General features: G+C 41.4%; 1 protein-coding gene across 3 annotated transcripts in view; it reads left to right on the top strand.

Moving 5' to 3' along the window:
• The window catches only part of tenm3 (teneurin transmembrane protein 3), a 663973-nt gene that overhangs the window by 325 nt on the left and 647420 nt on the right, over positions 1 to 16228 (top strand). The gene's annotated exons all lie outside the window — the stretch shown is intronic.

Raw genomic sequence — 16228 nt, 5'->3', positions numbered from 1 at the left:
GCGTGTGCGTGAGCCAGAGTGCGAGAGAGAGATGTACATTCATATTTACACTGAAACGTCTGTCCTTTCTTATAAAGTCATGGAGAAATAAGATAAACTAACTCACTCTTGCAGCTCTGAGTGTGACCTGTCACTTGTTTAAATGTCATTGTTTTAAGAGGATATAGCGCATCCCTTAAACTGAATTATTTGACTGTACTGTAATAGTCTGCTGGAAAACACAGTTTCACTGCAGGACAATAACACAGTAACAATTATCAGTGTTCATTTACGCGCCTTCAACCTGCCATACTTACTTTTACCATGCATGTATAGGGGAGAGGGTCAGTCCTTGTCCCTTTTATGTCCATATATGGTCATTTGGGCTGGCAGCCAAAGATGTATAATGAGGATCACACCGGTCGCTCTGCTCGTTAAATAGACTAATTAGCTCTGAACGACACTGTCTGACATGGTTACTGTTTGTATTCTTATTATTTATTGTGGGCTGCACAACGCGAGCTTTGTTGAGGGTGTGTACTGCTGTATACTATAGTTAATGATTACACGGCTTGGTTTAATGCTTGATTCTGATTGGTCAATTTCGATTGGTTGTTTCTGGATAATAACCTCATCAAAGACTCAGAGCACCTGCTGCGCTGCTTATATCCAACATGAAAACATTGCTCTCGAGAATGTTTTTGAAAAAATGTAAAGCGAAAAATGATTGATCGACACTTCTTGTTGTTTTCCGAGGTGACGTGTTGCGCTGGACGGACGTGCGCACCTGGCATTAATTAATGGAATACTATTATTTCTATTATTTCTTCAATCTCAGTGTATTAATGTATGTACTAAAGTAATACTAGGTAACTTTTTCAATAAAACTAAAGTTAAATTGTATATCTTTTGTGAGTGGCAAATGTTTCACAACACCCACTCCATGAATTTCACCCCCGAAAGCCTTTAATTTATATATTTTCTATTGAACGCTGTCGGGGTGGACTTTCCCGCGAAAATGACGTCATCTGGCCGGAAAATGGAAGCGAAAACGCAACGGTTTCCTGTTTGGCCAGGAACTACCGCGCCGGTTTCCTGTTTGGCCAGGAACTACCGCGCTAATAACAAAAAGGAAACTCACGCTGATTTTAAGAGATTGTATGATTTGAAGAACGAAAAACAACAGAAAAAGAAAACACAGCTCACGGTAACTAAAGCTTCACTGGCTAAGAGAAACGATCCACAGATCGTATAAAACAATTAAAAGAACGCTTTTTGAAACGCTTCCGTCTTCCGGTGAAAACGAATGGAATTCTGGGTAACGCAGTAATAAACGAACGGCCTGCAGTGACGGTAATGACCAGCAGAGGCTGCTAAAAATCGTTTTTTAAATTTATTTGCACTGTACAACTTTAAGTAGCCGTGTAAATTTAATCACCATGTTGGGGTTTATTATCCCTTGCTTATTGATGGTGTTTCTGTTGAGTGTGATATGTTTGACACTGCTCTGTCTACAGCACTTTGTCTTTCCCTCTACCTGTATCTTAACTGCTGTACTGTCTTTGGCGGCTGAATTTCCCTCGCAGGATCAGCTCGTCTCGTCTTATTATCGTATCTTATCTTGTGGAATGACATGCAACAAAGAACGTTGGGTTGGATTTGAGTAGACAAAGTGTCAAATAGGTTAAAACTAAAAAAGTACAGTAGAAGTATAAACTGTTGGTACAAACATTGAGTGAATGAGTTAACGTACTTAGTTACGTTCCACTTTTGTGTGGCGTGCGCTCTTGCGCCCCCGGTGGCTGCTTAGAGGCAACTTTGCTTAGAGGCAACTTTGAGAGGCTGGGAATTAGAACTGTTCAGTGAGGTGTGGTTTACTGGGAGGACATTATAGGACGGACACACACACACACACACACACACACGCACACGCACACGCACACGCACACACACACACACACACCTGTCCGCCCCTTACATACCGGATGCCAAATCATGTTTAGGAGATTTGTGTGTGTGTGTGTGTGTGTGTGTGTGTGTGTGTGTGTGTGTGTGTGTGTGTGTGTGTGTGTGTGTGTGTGTGTGTGTGTGTGTGTGTGTGTGTGTGTGTGTGTGTACGGTCTTTCAACACCATTTCATCATCACAGCTGTACTGAAGGGCACTGCTCCTCTCCTCTCCTAGGAGAGAGAGAGAGAGAGAGAGAGAGAGAGAGAGAGAGAGAGAGAGAGAGAGAGAGAGAGAGAGAGATCACTTATCTACCATGGTCCTACATTCTTCTCAAAAGCACATGCTTTTCTCTCAGTTGTTATGGTTACAGTTTTTTTTTCCTTTCCGTATTTCAGAGCAACAGGTGCGCACCTCTCTCTCTCTCTCTCTCTCTCTCTCTCTCTCTCTCTCTGCTCTGTTACAAGTAAGAGGCCTGTAATTCAAACCATATAACAAGTTACGTCCATAGACTCTAAAGACCGTAATTTAAGCCTATTTTTCAACAATTTCAAATCCGCCATCTTTCTATATATCCGCTCCGAAAAATGTACGCGGAAATGAATGCTATTGGGCGGGACCAGAGCGGGGGTGGGGAATTAACGCTATTGGTCGTGTAGCTTGTCAATCAAATCATCACAAGGTAGCCACGCCCCTCCTACAGCATACTCTACTTTATCATCAATTTCAAAATAAAAGGGACCATAATTTACCAAAACGCATATCATGGTGATTGAAAGAAGACTTTAAAATAGCAACTGGAAGCAAATTTGTATGTATGACAATGTTTATTAAGGTAATAAAATCAAGTGTTAAGTTCGACAAAAGCCCATCCACTTGAATGAAGCCTAATTATTTGTGACACCAGCATGGGTAAAACAGTGAGACTACAGACCATACATGGGCAACTGGCGGCCCGGGGGCCTCGTGCGTCCCCCACCTTCACTTAATACGGCCCGCAGGTTAATACCAGAATACTGATATATTATTGATTTCAGCTGTTATGATTCCAAACATGCAAACATGACCCGCTTTAATTACTTCAGTCTAGTAGCTTAATGACTAGTATTACAATTCTATTGTCTTTTTTATGTCCAATGTATTTGTATTTAAGTTCAAAATGTTAACACAACTGAATGCATTTGAAATTAAATAAAAATGTTCCTTTTCAAGATTTCCAATTAAAAATAGCAAAAAAAAAAATCTGGATTCCAATTCAAAAATAGCAGATTTGCAAGCTCAAAACGCGTCGCGCTGCGACGCGTTTTGAGCTTGTAGATCTGCTATTTTTGCTACTTTTGTGTGACATAGAATGGCGAAGTATATATAATACGAGAGTCTGTTTGCTCGATTATGCAATGTGGCCCTCTGGAGTGAGTGTCGAAAAATAGTGTCCCTCTGCATCCTCAAAGTTGCCCACCCCTGCTACAGACCATTCATATGAACTGTCACTTCCTATATACAGTAGCCTCAATTTACAACTAAGAAGCTGGCCCCTTCATTCAAACGTTTACTAGACCAAACGTATTGGCATCAACATGCACTTACAGTAGCCCAGGCCTACTTATATGTACAACAAAATATGACTCACACCACCTTTAAGTGGTTGTCACGGGGACAGATGTGTAAACAGACTCTCCCTTTCCATAAAACACAGACCTTTGTTTTCTGCAGAATCGACTCTAAACAATAAACGCTTGCACGCTTTAACTAAATGTCAGCCGCTGAAACGTAGCAGACTGTTTTAGTTTACTGTGGTACAGGGTTTAATGTAAGCACATTTATACCACACTCCTCCTTAATGAGTTTCACACAGAGAGCTCTAGAGAAAATCAGGTTTTTTGGTATGTGATAAAAATGCAGGATAGAAGAGATGTGTTGTGAGCGAAGAGTTTTAGCAAAGACATTTGTTGTAGAGGTAACGGAAAAAGTGCACGAAAAAAACAGAGCAAGTCAGGACCATTATTCAAGTCATTTTTGTTTTTTGTTTGACTCTGTTTTTCTCCCCAATCGTTATGCCAATTAAAGGTTCATTCATCATTCAGAAGGAGAGGGGAGGGGCAGGATTAATGGACTGTGACATCAAAGTCCACGAACCAATCACAGCACTTTTCTGAGCCTAATTATCCAGAAAACCCCAGACCACAGAAAATCCACTGAACGTTCAAAGAACGTTTTTTTGTTGTTGTGGTGGTGTAATTGAGGTCAGAAAGCCAAAACAAATTAAATAATTTTATGTCATGAAACCTTTAATTGCTCCCCTCACACATTTCTGTGTGATGTCACTGTTGAAGACAGTGTGCGGAACTCCCTCTTCCCTTCTCCCTTTTTCTTCCATTTTCAGCATCTATACGCCGACACACCTGTCCGTTTGTAGGTGTGCAAAAGGACATTTCCTTACAGCAGGGGTGTTTCCACGTTTTCAGCCCAAGGACCCCCTAGCTGAGAGAGAGATGAAGCAGGGACCCCCTCTATATTGCTTAAAATTGTGTTTCAGATGATTATTTTTTCAGACTTTTTTTTTTTACTTGGTCTGCTCCTTTTTCCCTCTTCACCGATAGCTCTTTGCCAAAAATAGCCGATCTACAAGCTCACCACGCCTCGCAGCGCGAGGCGTGGTGAGCTTGTAGATCTGCTCTTTTTGGCTAAAGTTCTCCTCAGAAAAGGGATGCTAGGGTTCAAGTGGTTAATGTAAAAAAAATATATATCACACAAAGATTTGGCAGACCCCCTGTAGTAACTCTGAGGACCCCCTAGGGGTCCCGGACCCCCTGTTGAAGACCCCTGCCTTACAGAGTTGTAAAGTACGTACACTGCGCGACCCGAACACAGACTCAAGTTGAGTAAATTGTATTGATAGAGCGCGTAAGAAAAAAACCAACCATGTTATAAAGCGAGGCACAGCATACAAACCTACATCAGACAAGAATGTCTCACGACATACAAATATAAAAAAAAAGTGCAAAGATGGAGCGATGGAGGCATGTAGAATTTTAAAAGGCCAGGGAGAACAGGTTTGTTTTAAGTCTGGATCAAACAAGAAATATACATTTCAAAAGAAGGTGAGAACCTTCCAGATAAAAAGGGTATAGGCTGTTCAAACGAAAAAAGGTTCTAGAGGGTTTAAAGTGGTTTAGTAAAGCCGGCAGTATACTTCTTGCGGAAAGACAAATAAGTATATAGGGCTTGGAAGGGTTAAGAAAATGTCCCCTCCCCGATTTTTCCATGTATTCAAGGCTTCATGGGGTGTGTAATTGATAGAAAATACGAGTTTAACCCATTAAGACCTGGAACTGTGTCATTTTTAGATTTGAGCTAAAAAGCATTATTTTACACTTTGGGCTATTCAAAAATAGCAGATCTACAAGCTCGTAGCGCGGCACCGAGTGCCGCGCTACGAGCTTGTGGATCTACTATTTTTGAAAAATCGTGAAAATGTGTGCAAATCTTTGAATATATATATTTTTAAAGCGAACATTTTTAACTCAAATCTTTGCTTTTGGGGGGGTCCCTGGAACAACATATTTTGATGGGGGTCCGCGGCCAAATACATATAATTTTGGGGGTCCTTGACATGAAAAAGATTGAGCACCACTGATATAGAAACATACGTTTTTCAGAAAACTGTTGGGATTTAGGAGACATGTAGAATCGGCTTCAGGTCTCAATGGGTTAAAAAACGGCCATGTCCTATTATTTCATTCATTATTTTTGCAACCATTCTCTGCTTTTGATCTTCTCCTTCTCCCTCTCTCCTCTCCTCTCCTCTCCCCCCCCCCCCCCCCCCCCCCCCCTCGTCGCGTGGCCTTTTCTCAGACAGCTCTTTGGGTTATAAAACCACCATGATGTATGATGCTGTCTGCCCAAAACTCTAAAGAGTCCCAATGCGATTTAAACAACACGGTACACACACACACACACACACACACACACACACACACACACACACACACACACACACACACACACACACACACACATGCATGGACACGCACACAAACAAATTGCACTCTCCCACGTTTCAGTGTAGGAATGCTCCATGCACACCTTGACACGTTCACGCTCACGCACACACGTGCGCACACGCACACCCTCACACACTCCCACGGCGATTTAGAAATAGTGTCCACATCGACAGAATTTCTGTTTGTTCGATCTACTTTTCCTCTCCTGCTGAAATCCCTGGTGGCTGGGTTGGCATTTTAAATCCTGACACACTACTACAGACACACACACACACACACACACACACACACACACACACACACACACACACACACACACACACAGAGGACAACACACACACACACACACACACACAGCGTAGCGCGTGGGGACCGCGCTACACAGTTTGTTAACCCATTAAGACCTGGAACTGTGTCATTTTTTGATTTGAGCTAAAAAAGCATTATTTTACACTTTGGGCTATTCAAAAATAGCAGATCTACAAGCTCAGAGCGCGGCACCGAGTGCCGCGCTACGAGCCTGTAGATCTGCTATTTTTTTTAAATCGTGAAAATGTGTGCAAATCTTCTGAATATATATATATATATTTTTAAGCGAACATTATTAACTCAAATCTTTGCTTCTGGGGGGTCCCTGGAACAACATTTTTATGGGGGTCCGCGGCCAAATACACATCATTTTGGGGGTCCTTGACATGAAAAAGATTGAGCACCACTAGATATAAAAACATACGTTTTTCAGAATACTGTTGAGATTTAGGAGACATGTAGAATCGGCTTCAGGTTTCAATGGGTTAAGTAATTAGGAGGCTTTGCTGTCTCCTGATAGCCATACTTTTCAACCCCCCCCCCCCCCCTTTGGAAAAAATAATATATATCGTTCTTGTTGTCGGGTAGAAAACGTGTATGTCCAAAACTGTTACATTTCAGGAAATGGGGAAACACATTATAACCAATGTTTTCCAATGGATCATATTTAGTTGTTTTTCAGTCACAAGCTGTTGTTAATGCTTTTCATCGGTTCAATGTTAATAAAACCCGCAGACACGCTTTACCACTTTCATTTTCAACCTTTTTCAAAAAGAATTGCAAAAATAGCCGATCTGATAGCAGATCGGCTATTTTTGCTACTTTTGCACGACACTCTCGTACGACCAAGTAGGGAATTGATTTATGTTTATTTATATAAAAAAAAACATAAAACATAAAAGTTTAAAATACGGAGATACAAGGTTTCCGCCCGTCAGCAACGAAATAAAAAGGTCAACCTATTTATATACCTCCATTGATTCCATGGAGGTATAGTTTTGATGCCTTCTCCACTCTCACTGAACTGACAGCGTGCGCAGATCAAGTTTGTTCCCCCGTATATTGCGCTGCAGTAATCTGATCCCAGGTCAGTGTAATTATCATAAGTCTTCATGCTTTTCTCTACCGATCAGCGCTGAGCACGGGTAGATCGGCTATTTTTGGCAAAGAGATTTGGTGTAGACAGGGAAAAAAGCGGTCCAAGAGACAACTCAGGTCCAGTTGACAAAGTGTAAAAAGGTTTAAGTGGTTAACAACCGGTATTATAGTATATGTATATGAGCTGTTTGAACTTGTGTAAAATGGGTGTCACTGATTGAAGTGTGTTCAACAAGGGACACGTCTTTTAGTTTCCAAATAAGGGACGATTCCTCATTTCAAGGGACGGATGGCAACCCTGGCTGTAGTGAAAGCAAAGGCTGTCAGTACTTATCAGACACACATGCTTAGCAGACACCATCAGTGTTATAGCCTGTTATTGTTTTTTATTGATTGAATACTTTTATCTTATTCACTGGCAGTTCTGTCAGAACAGTCTGCAGCCAGTGCCAGCATTTTTGAGCATTTTTACTAACCTTTCAAAAGACGGAGGAGTATGTCTGCTTCCATCGGGGGGAAAAAGCGTGTCACCGCGACCCACCGTTCTTTAGTTATTGTCTGTCGAATATAGCTTGTTCTCGCCAAAAATGCAGAAAAAAACAAGAAAGCAGAGACATTTTTAATTTTTAATTTTTAACACATTGAGTGCCATAAACGGTCCGGACCGTTTTTGGCCCATTTTTTTTTATACGTGGGCCTTTTTTTATACGGAACTTTGGGATCATCCAAGGAGTCTCTGAGAAGGAGAGGCCGAATGTGGATTCATGTCAAAAATCCTTCCGGTCGACCGCTCCAATGTTAACTCCTTGACTAAAAGCTTAATATCTCCTATTTCTTTTTAACGTGGTGGATGTGAGCCGTTTTCGATCGGCGATCACTCTGCAATGGAGGATCGCGTTAGAACTATTATTGTTCCAGGCGTTACTCGGGACCCTCCGCCGTCTCGCACGCACGCTTTGTTTACATGCACTTCCGCGTCGGGGCTTCTACAGCACGAAACGTATCAACGTAAGTGGATGGAAGATATGCAGGTACTGAACGTACTGTACCCTATTTTAATAAACCTCTGGCTACAACATAGGCTACAAACACTATTATTTACAAAGGAAAAACGGCGGCAGTGAATGACACCTCCTTCCGATGGGAATGTACATTTACGTCCCCTCGGGGTCTCCTGATAAATTTTCTTTCAGAACAATTTAGAAATAAACCAGTCTTTTAATATTTAATAGATTGTGGAATTCCACATTTTGGTGGCAGAGTAGTAGAATGATAATTTGTCCACGTTTCTCCGTTCCTGTTCTTTCATCTACGTATAAACGCACTTACCTTTCAAATATGCTTCCTACACCTTTTATAGAATATTTTAAGACCCACTCGCCCAACTAGTTCATGATTATAATACTAGACAATCTCCATCCTCCCTTCAGCCGTACCACTCATAGCCAGTTCTCCATTAAACACAGAGGTTCTTTTACTCTACACACATATTTACTGCCAACTCCTCATCTTCACTCAGTAACTTTAAACATAGACTGAAGGTCAGCCTGATGAATCAATGCCTCTCCACTTCTATATATTTATATATATATATATATATATATATATATATATATATATATATATATATATATATATATATACTTTTCATTACTCATTACTCCATTACAATCCATTACAATCATTTGACAGCTTTAGTTACTCTACATTTAGATTGTTAAAACACATACATGAACCAAGTAAGCTCTATTATTATTTTTTTATACTTTGTCTATTCAAATATAGCCGATCTACAAGCTGTAAGTGTATTTTGATTCTAATACTTTTGCACTTTGTTGGAAAAATGTAAAATGTCGTATACAGGCCTTTTACTCGTAGCAGAGTATTTCTAAATGGTGGTATTGCCAAGTTTTACTTAATCTTAATCTTCCACCACTGGGGGGAATAGTTTGATAGCCCAGCCCTTCCGTTTTATGTTTTACAGTCGTGTGTCTTCAGAAAAATGGAGGGGCCAAAGTTACGCTTCACCCCCAAGCGTCCATAAAATCTTTTATTGTTGTCATCTTTCTTGTATTTAATATGTGTCGTCAAGTGCTCAACACTGAACGCCGGCAGAGAAATACTTTGTCTTCCAGTTCAACCCTAATGCCTAACACTGCGTGCGTGCGTGCGTGTGTGCTGAGCCCCTCCGCGTTCTTCTCAGATTCCTGGTAATTTAATCAAAACACAAAATGAACCTGTTGGAATGGGACACATGTGGCCATGCCTCCATATCTGTCATGGTGTGTTCCTTAAGCACTTAGCTTTCCCCACAATAACATAAAAGACACTAATACGGAGCCCTGAGGGACTCCGGTCCAACTATACCTAACACAAATCTGGGGGGTCTCTGGCAAAAAATATATATATTTCAGATGGCGGTCCGGTGGGCCAAATACATATATACTGTACATTTTGGGGTCCTTGATATCGGCATGTAACAATTCACTCAACTCACGATATGATTCGAATTTTGATATTAGGTTCACAATACGATAACAGTACGACAATGTAGATATACTCTGTTACTCTGTTAGTAATATGCCTGTATTCCCAAAAAAATGTAATAGTACAAATGTATCGGCATCAATCAAGATTTATTTTACCACAAAGTGATTTACCAGACAAATGACCAACATGTTTTTTTTTTAAATTATTTTTCTTTTCTTTTTTTTTTCACAATACCGTTTTCTCTTATCAATTTTTTATTGAATCGATTTACGACACATCGTCACATGCCTGGTCCTGGACATTGAAACACTCTGAGAACCATTATGCTAAATGGTCAGCTTGAAATTATAACCTTCTAAGTAAGATAAAAAATATGGCAGCTATACTGACCAATCGGGGAAAGTTTCTTTTTTTGAATTGCGTTCCTTTAATCATTCCCCCCCCCCTCCCCCTCACCCAACATGATGACAAATAAAGGCTGTGGGCTATAATGTGATAAAGTATGTATCTGCAAATAGGCCCATCTTCAATCCAAATGAAATATGGCCCCACGTCTTAACGGCGGAAAGTTGTGGAATTGTGTTTGTTTTCTTTCAACATGTAACCGTACTGTACGGTCATAAGTTGGGTACGTCCATCATTTTCCCGCGCACGGCGTCTGCACTCCTCCGCCGCTGGTGCGTGCGCCGCTACGCCTCTACACCAGATTAATGTTCAATTTAAATAATTCACCATCTTATTGCGGCGTTCAACAAGTCATTTATCTCGGTGCGTGTCGGACGAAACCAGGACAGGGACGTTTTGGTTATGTGTGTGTGTGTGTGTGTGTGTGTGTGTGTGTGTAAGTGCGGAAGTACACGCACATCATTTGCTTTCTTTTTCCCCCCTATCCCCCCCCCCAGCCATGATGTATAGTTGTAAAAAATGGAACAAATTTAAATGCAGCAGTTAACAAAAAACCCATATGCAGACAGAACGGTATGAAGCATAAAACATCCGCCTTGGAAAAGCAGACGTTATAACAGGTATTGTATAGCTATGAGGGGCTGAGGTTCAATGTGCAAGCCAGCTGTGAGACGTTGCTACAGCCTCAACCCTGAGGATGGCAGAGTCTTCTTACAGAGTATATCTACATTGTCATACTGCTACTTTTACTTAAAGGAGTAGTTCACCCAAACAATGACTTATTTTCTATCAATTACACACCCCATGAAGCCTTGGAATTCATGGATATTGTTTTAGTTTTCGTCCTATTCCTGAGCCAATAATGTGATGACCAGGTGTTCCGGTAGGAGACTCAAAGAGACTCCTTCAAGTCTCCTACCGGATACATTAGCATTTATCCACCGGTAATCACATTATTGGCTTAGAAATGCAACCGAAACAATGAATGCAATGGGTGTGTAATTGATAGAAAATCAAGTATTTTTTTTGTGTGAAGTACTCCTTTAAAGGTAGGGTAAGTGATTTTCTTTGGTTAAAATAAGTGTTAAATAGCTCTATATTCTGATAGTACTCATTGCTACAGAGTGTTTGTTCAGTAAAAGGAGTCTCCTTGTCTCTCCAGCTCTTTATAAAACAGAAAATGCATTTTCGTTTCAGTTTCAGTTTCATTTCCAATTTTATCCAACCAGGACAGAGAACTCAGTCAGGATATAGATTAAACAAGTGAAATTGGAAGTGATGACACTAAGAAATGAGCAGGCAAAATTGGAACTGGAACACTATACAAATGAAGCTTAAAAATGGGTACTTTCTCCTGATTGGCTGAGATTTTGACACCTACCGGAAAATGTATTTTCTGTTTATTAAAGAGTTGGAGAGACGGGGAGACACCTGTTACTGAACAAACACTCTATAGCAATGATTACTATTAGAATATAGTGTTTTAACCTTTTAACAAAATACTTTTTGTTTTAACCAAAAAATATCACTTACCCTACCTTTAAGTAAAAAAAACTAAAAAAAACATACTTTTTCCACCACTAGTTCTATATCCTAGGAGAGATATTTCACGCTTTTTGATCGAATCAGCCAAGGTCGACTTCTCTCTCTCTCTCTGAGCCTAAATCCACTTTCTTCTTCCACCCTCGCTTCCCGACTCCCTGGCCCTTGTGGGAGAGGCGGGCCTCTGGGGAGCCATAAAAGCCAATCAAACGCCTTTTAGTGGGAGAGGGGGGAGGGGGAGGGGGCGGGCCTTGGGGCGTCATCGAGAGCCAATGGGACGGACCGTTTGGCCTTGAAGGATTGTTAGGCAGGAAAGATGAGCGATCCTTTAGCGAGACGTTAATCATTCCTCCCTTCCATTCACTGTCACCTGCACGCGTGTGTGTGTGTGCGCACATACACACACGTTAGAATTACTATACTTGTGAGGACGTCAGTATTTTAGAGCTTTGGTTCTCAAAGTGGGGTTCGGGGACCCTCAGTGGTCCTTGACGTGGTTCCAGGGGGTCCCCAACAACGTTAGTTAATATAGCTAAACTACTATTTTAAACATTTATATTGTTGGCTATTCAAAAACAGCAGATCTACAAGCTCGCAGTGCGGCACGAAGTGACGCACTGCGAGCTTGTAGATCTGCTGTTTTTGAAATGTTTAAAAAAATGTTTTGGAAGATTTTGAATAATTTCGATTTTTTTCATTTTTTTTTTACACAAATCTTCTCTTCTGGGGGGGTCCCTGGCACATTACATTTTCAGAAGGGGGTCCGCGGCCAAATACATATAAATGTGGGGGTCCGCGGCACGAAAAAGTTAGAGAACCACAGTTTTAGAGTGGCGATTTTTATGAATGACATTCTTTGCTATAATAATGTTAGCTATTTTTAACCCTAAAGCAGAACATTGCCGTGTTGCTGCAGGCTCACACACCTTAGATCGGCTATAAATCAGGCATAACGCCAAGCCCACTCTAAATGCCTTCTCCTAACTCTAACTCCACTATGCATCTTTTGTCCTAATTGTGTAAGTAAGCCTATAGTCTGTTTTTTTTGTTATCATATAACATACATTTATTTTGTGAGAACCAGGAACTTCACACTCCCTCACATCTATAGTAATACAAGTACATACGCACACACACACACACGCACGCACGCACGCACGCACGCACGCACGCACGCACGCACGCACGCACGCACGCACGCACGCACGCACGCACGCACGCACGCACGCACGCGCACACGCACGCACGCACGCACGCACGCGCACGCGCACACGGACACAATGTGATGACTCCCCGAGGAGTTTCCGAGTCTTTATCCAATAGAAGTGCTGAGTGATGACCATGATCTCACCCTAATTTATTAGATGAGGAATTCTATCTCTCTGTTCTTTGTATACCTCTCTCCTCTCCTCTTTCCTACCTCCTCCCCTCTCCGCTCCTCTCCTCCTTTCCTCTGCCCAAACAACCTTTTCTTTCCTTTCCTCTCCTCTGGAGCAGCTATAATGATGGGTTTAGAAACAGAAGGTCAAGTGCCTTGCTCAAGGGTACAAATACTTCACTCGTTTATTCTCGCGTACATTTCATTCATTTCCTTAATCAAACCGATAACTCTGCTTTGGGGTGTGTGTGTGTGTGTGTGTGTGTGTGTGTGTGTGTGTGTGTGTGTGTGTGTGTGTGTGTGTGTGTGTGTGTGTGTGTGTGTGTGTGTGTGTGTGTGTGTGTGTGTGTGTGTGTGTGTGTGTGTGTGTGTGTGTCTGTCAGGGACGTGCACAGATAGACTCTAGGAGGTGCGAGAGCACCTGCCCTTTGCCCTCTTGACCAGAAGTGCCCTTTTTTTTCAGTTTACAGCAGGGGTCTTCAACAGGGGGTCCTCAGAGTTACTACAGGGGGTCCGCCAAATCTTTATGTGATATGATTTTTCTTTTTACCATAACCACTCGAAACCTAGCATCCCTTTTCTGAGGAGAACTTTAGCCAAAAATAGCAGATCTACAAGCCCACAACGCCTCGCGCTGCGAGGCGTTGTGGGCTTGTAGATCGGCTATTTTTGGCAAAGAGGTATAGGTGTAGAGGGAAAAAAGAGCAGACTAAGTAAACAAAAAAAAGTGTAATTTACTTGAGCACCTGCCCCTCAAAATATCTGTGCATGCCACTGTATACATGGAGCTTCATGTCTGTCTTGAACCATATAGTGTCCCTATTCTGGGGCAAACGTGCTGAAAATATAGCCCATCTACAAGCTCACAATATCCTATATTTGTGCATTGGCTATTTTCGCTGAAGAGATTTGGTGTTGAGGGACGGGAAAAAAAACACCTTGCTTATTGTAAGTCGCTCTGGATAAGAGCGTCTGCTAAATGCCTAAATTGTATAAATAAATGAAAAGAGTAGACCAAGCATTGAGCCCTGGGGGACCCCGGTCATCTACGTATTGTGTATAGGGTTTAAGTGGCTGATATACTGTTAACACAAATCATATGGCTGCAGTATCTCACACTGAGTGTGTGGGTGGGAGGGTGTGTTCGTGTGTGCATATGTGCGTGCTAATGGTGGAAAAAGTACTCACATGTTTTACTTAAGTAAAAGTATGAATACTGCAATATGAAATACTCTGTTACAAGTCAAATTCCGGAATTCAAACTTTACGTGAGTAAAAGTATTGGCATCAAAATGTACTTGAAGTACTTGAAGTACCAAAGGCAAAGTATAAAGTACTGAAAATTTGCAATACTCCAGTAAAGTAAAAAAAATACCTCAATTGTACTTAAGTACAGTACTTGAGTAAATGCACTTAGTTATTTACTCCACTGGTGCGTGCGTGCGTGCGTGCGTGCATGTATGTGTGTGTGCGTGCGACCAATGTGTTTGACATCAGTGTGTATCTTGGCAGGTTTATGGCCCAATAACTCAGGCTCTGTGCCAAGGAAAGGATGGAAGAACCCAGAATAAACACACCACCATAATCACTTTTTCCCATCATATAACCCCCCCCCCACACACACACACACACACACACACACACACACACACACACACACACACACACACACACACACACACACACACACACACACACACACACACACACACGCTAACCAGATGTACTCAGCCTGTCCTGCGTGACAAAAAAACCCTGTTATTTCCTGATAATGTATATTTTGGCGTTTCCCCCTCAATTCTCTCGGTGTCATCCTGTCTTCTTCTCCCATTTATCTTCCTCTCTGTTTAGCGTGATGTCTGTGAGCCCAGCTGAAGCTACAAACATATCTATATATGATTCATTCATTAACCCATTAAGACCTGGAACTGTGTCATTTTTAGATTTGAGCTAAAAAGCATTATTTTACACTTTGGGCTATTCAAAAATAGCAGATCTACAAGTGCCGCGCTATGAGCTTGTAGATCTGCTATTTTTGAAAAATCGTGAAAATGTGTGCAAATCTTTGAATATATATATTTTTAAAGCGAACAATTTTAACTAAAATCGTTGCCTCTGGGGGGTCCCTGGAACAAAATATTTTGATGGTGGTCCGCGGCCAAATACATATAATTTTGGGGGTCCTTGACATGAAAAAGATTGAACACCACTGATATAGAAACATACGTTTTTCAGAAAACTGTTGAGATTTAGGAGACATGTAGAATCGGCTTCAGGTCTCAATGGGTTAAAATTCTTTAGTCCAGTGGTATGCATTCGGCTATGGACCCCCATAACTCTGAGAGTGCACACATGGAACCGAATGGACTCGTTGGACCCACTCTCTGAGTTACAGACTTATAATAAGGGTCCAGTTGGTTCCTAATAACTATCAATCATTTAGCTGGGGACCCCCTCAAGGGCCCTATGTCCCCAGACCCCCACAAACCACTGCTTTGGTCTGTTTGAGTTAAATTGTGCTTTACAATGACTATGTAGCCTGTCTATGTTATCTATCTGTGTGTCCGTCTGTCTGCCTCTAAACCTGAATGGTGCTTTGAGAGTTAGGAGACTTCAAATAATCTAGTAAAAAAACGTATAGTTATCCAATAGTTATCCTGGAAATATTGGACTTAATATCTTGTCTCGCATGGACTTACTGTCTCTCAATTTCTTTATTTGAGTCCACATTTATAAAATACATTACAAGGGCACACATATTTTTCAGTTGCTTCTGATGTCCCACACACTCAAAACAACATGTGTCCAGACAGAATGTAAACAACACATGCGCATGAACTTACTCACTGTCAACATTGGTCATACACTTCAGTTTGCCATATTACCAACACCGGAGAAAGATTATGGGTACGGGAAGCACCTCCTCCAAATAGATCGACTGCTTTAAAAGGTTCTATGACATTCATTTTCACTTTTAAATTTTCTGCTGTTTTTTGGGGGGTTTTATGACCTCAATTACACCCAAAAAAAAGGAACTTTGAACATTCAGTGGATTTTCTGTGGTCTGGAGTTTCCTGA

This window comes from Gymnoscopelus microlampas, assembly GCF_963454915.1.
Source record: "Gymnoscopelus microlampas genome assembly, chromosome: 2".
NCBI lineage: Eukaryota > Metazoa > Chordata > Actinopteri > Myctophiformes > Myctophidae > Gymnoscopelus > Gymnoscopelus microlampas.
Note: the sequence above shows the minus strand (reverse complement) of the source record. Positions and strands in the feature narration are given on the sequence as shown.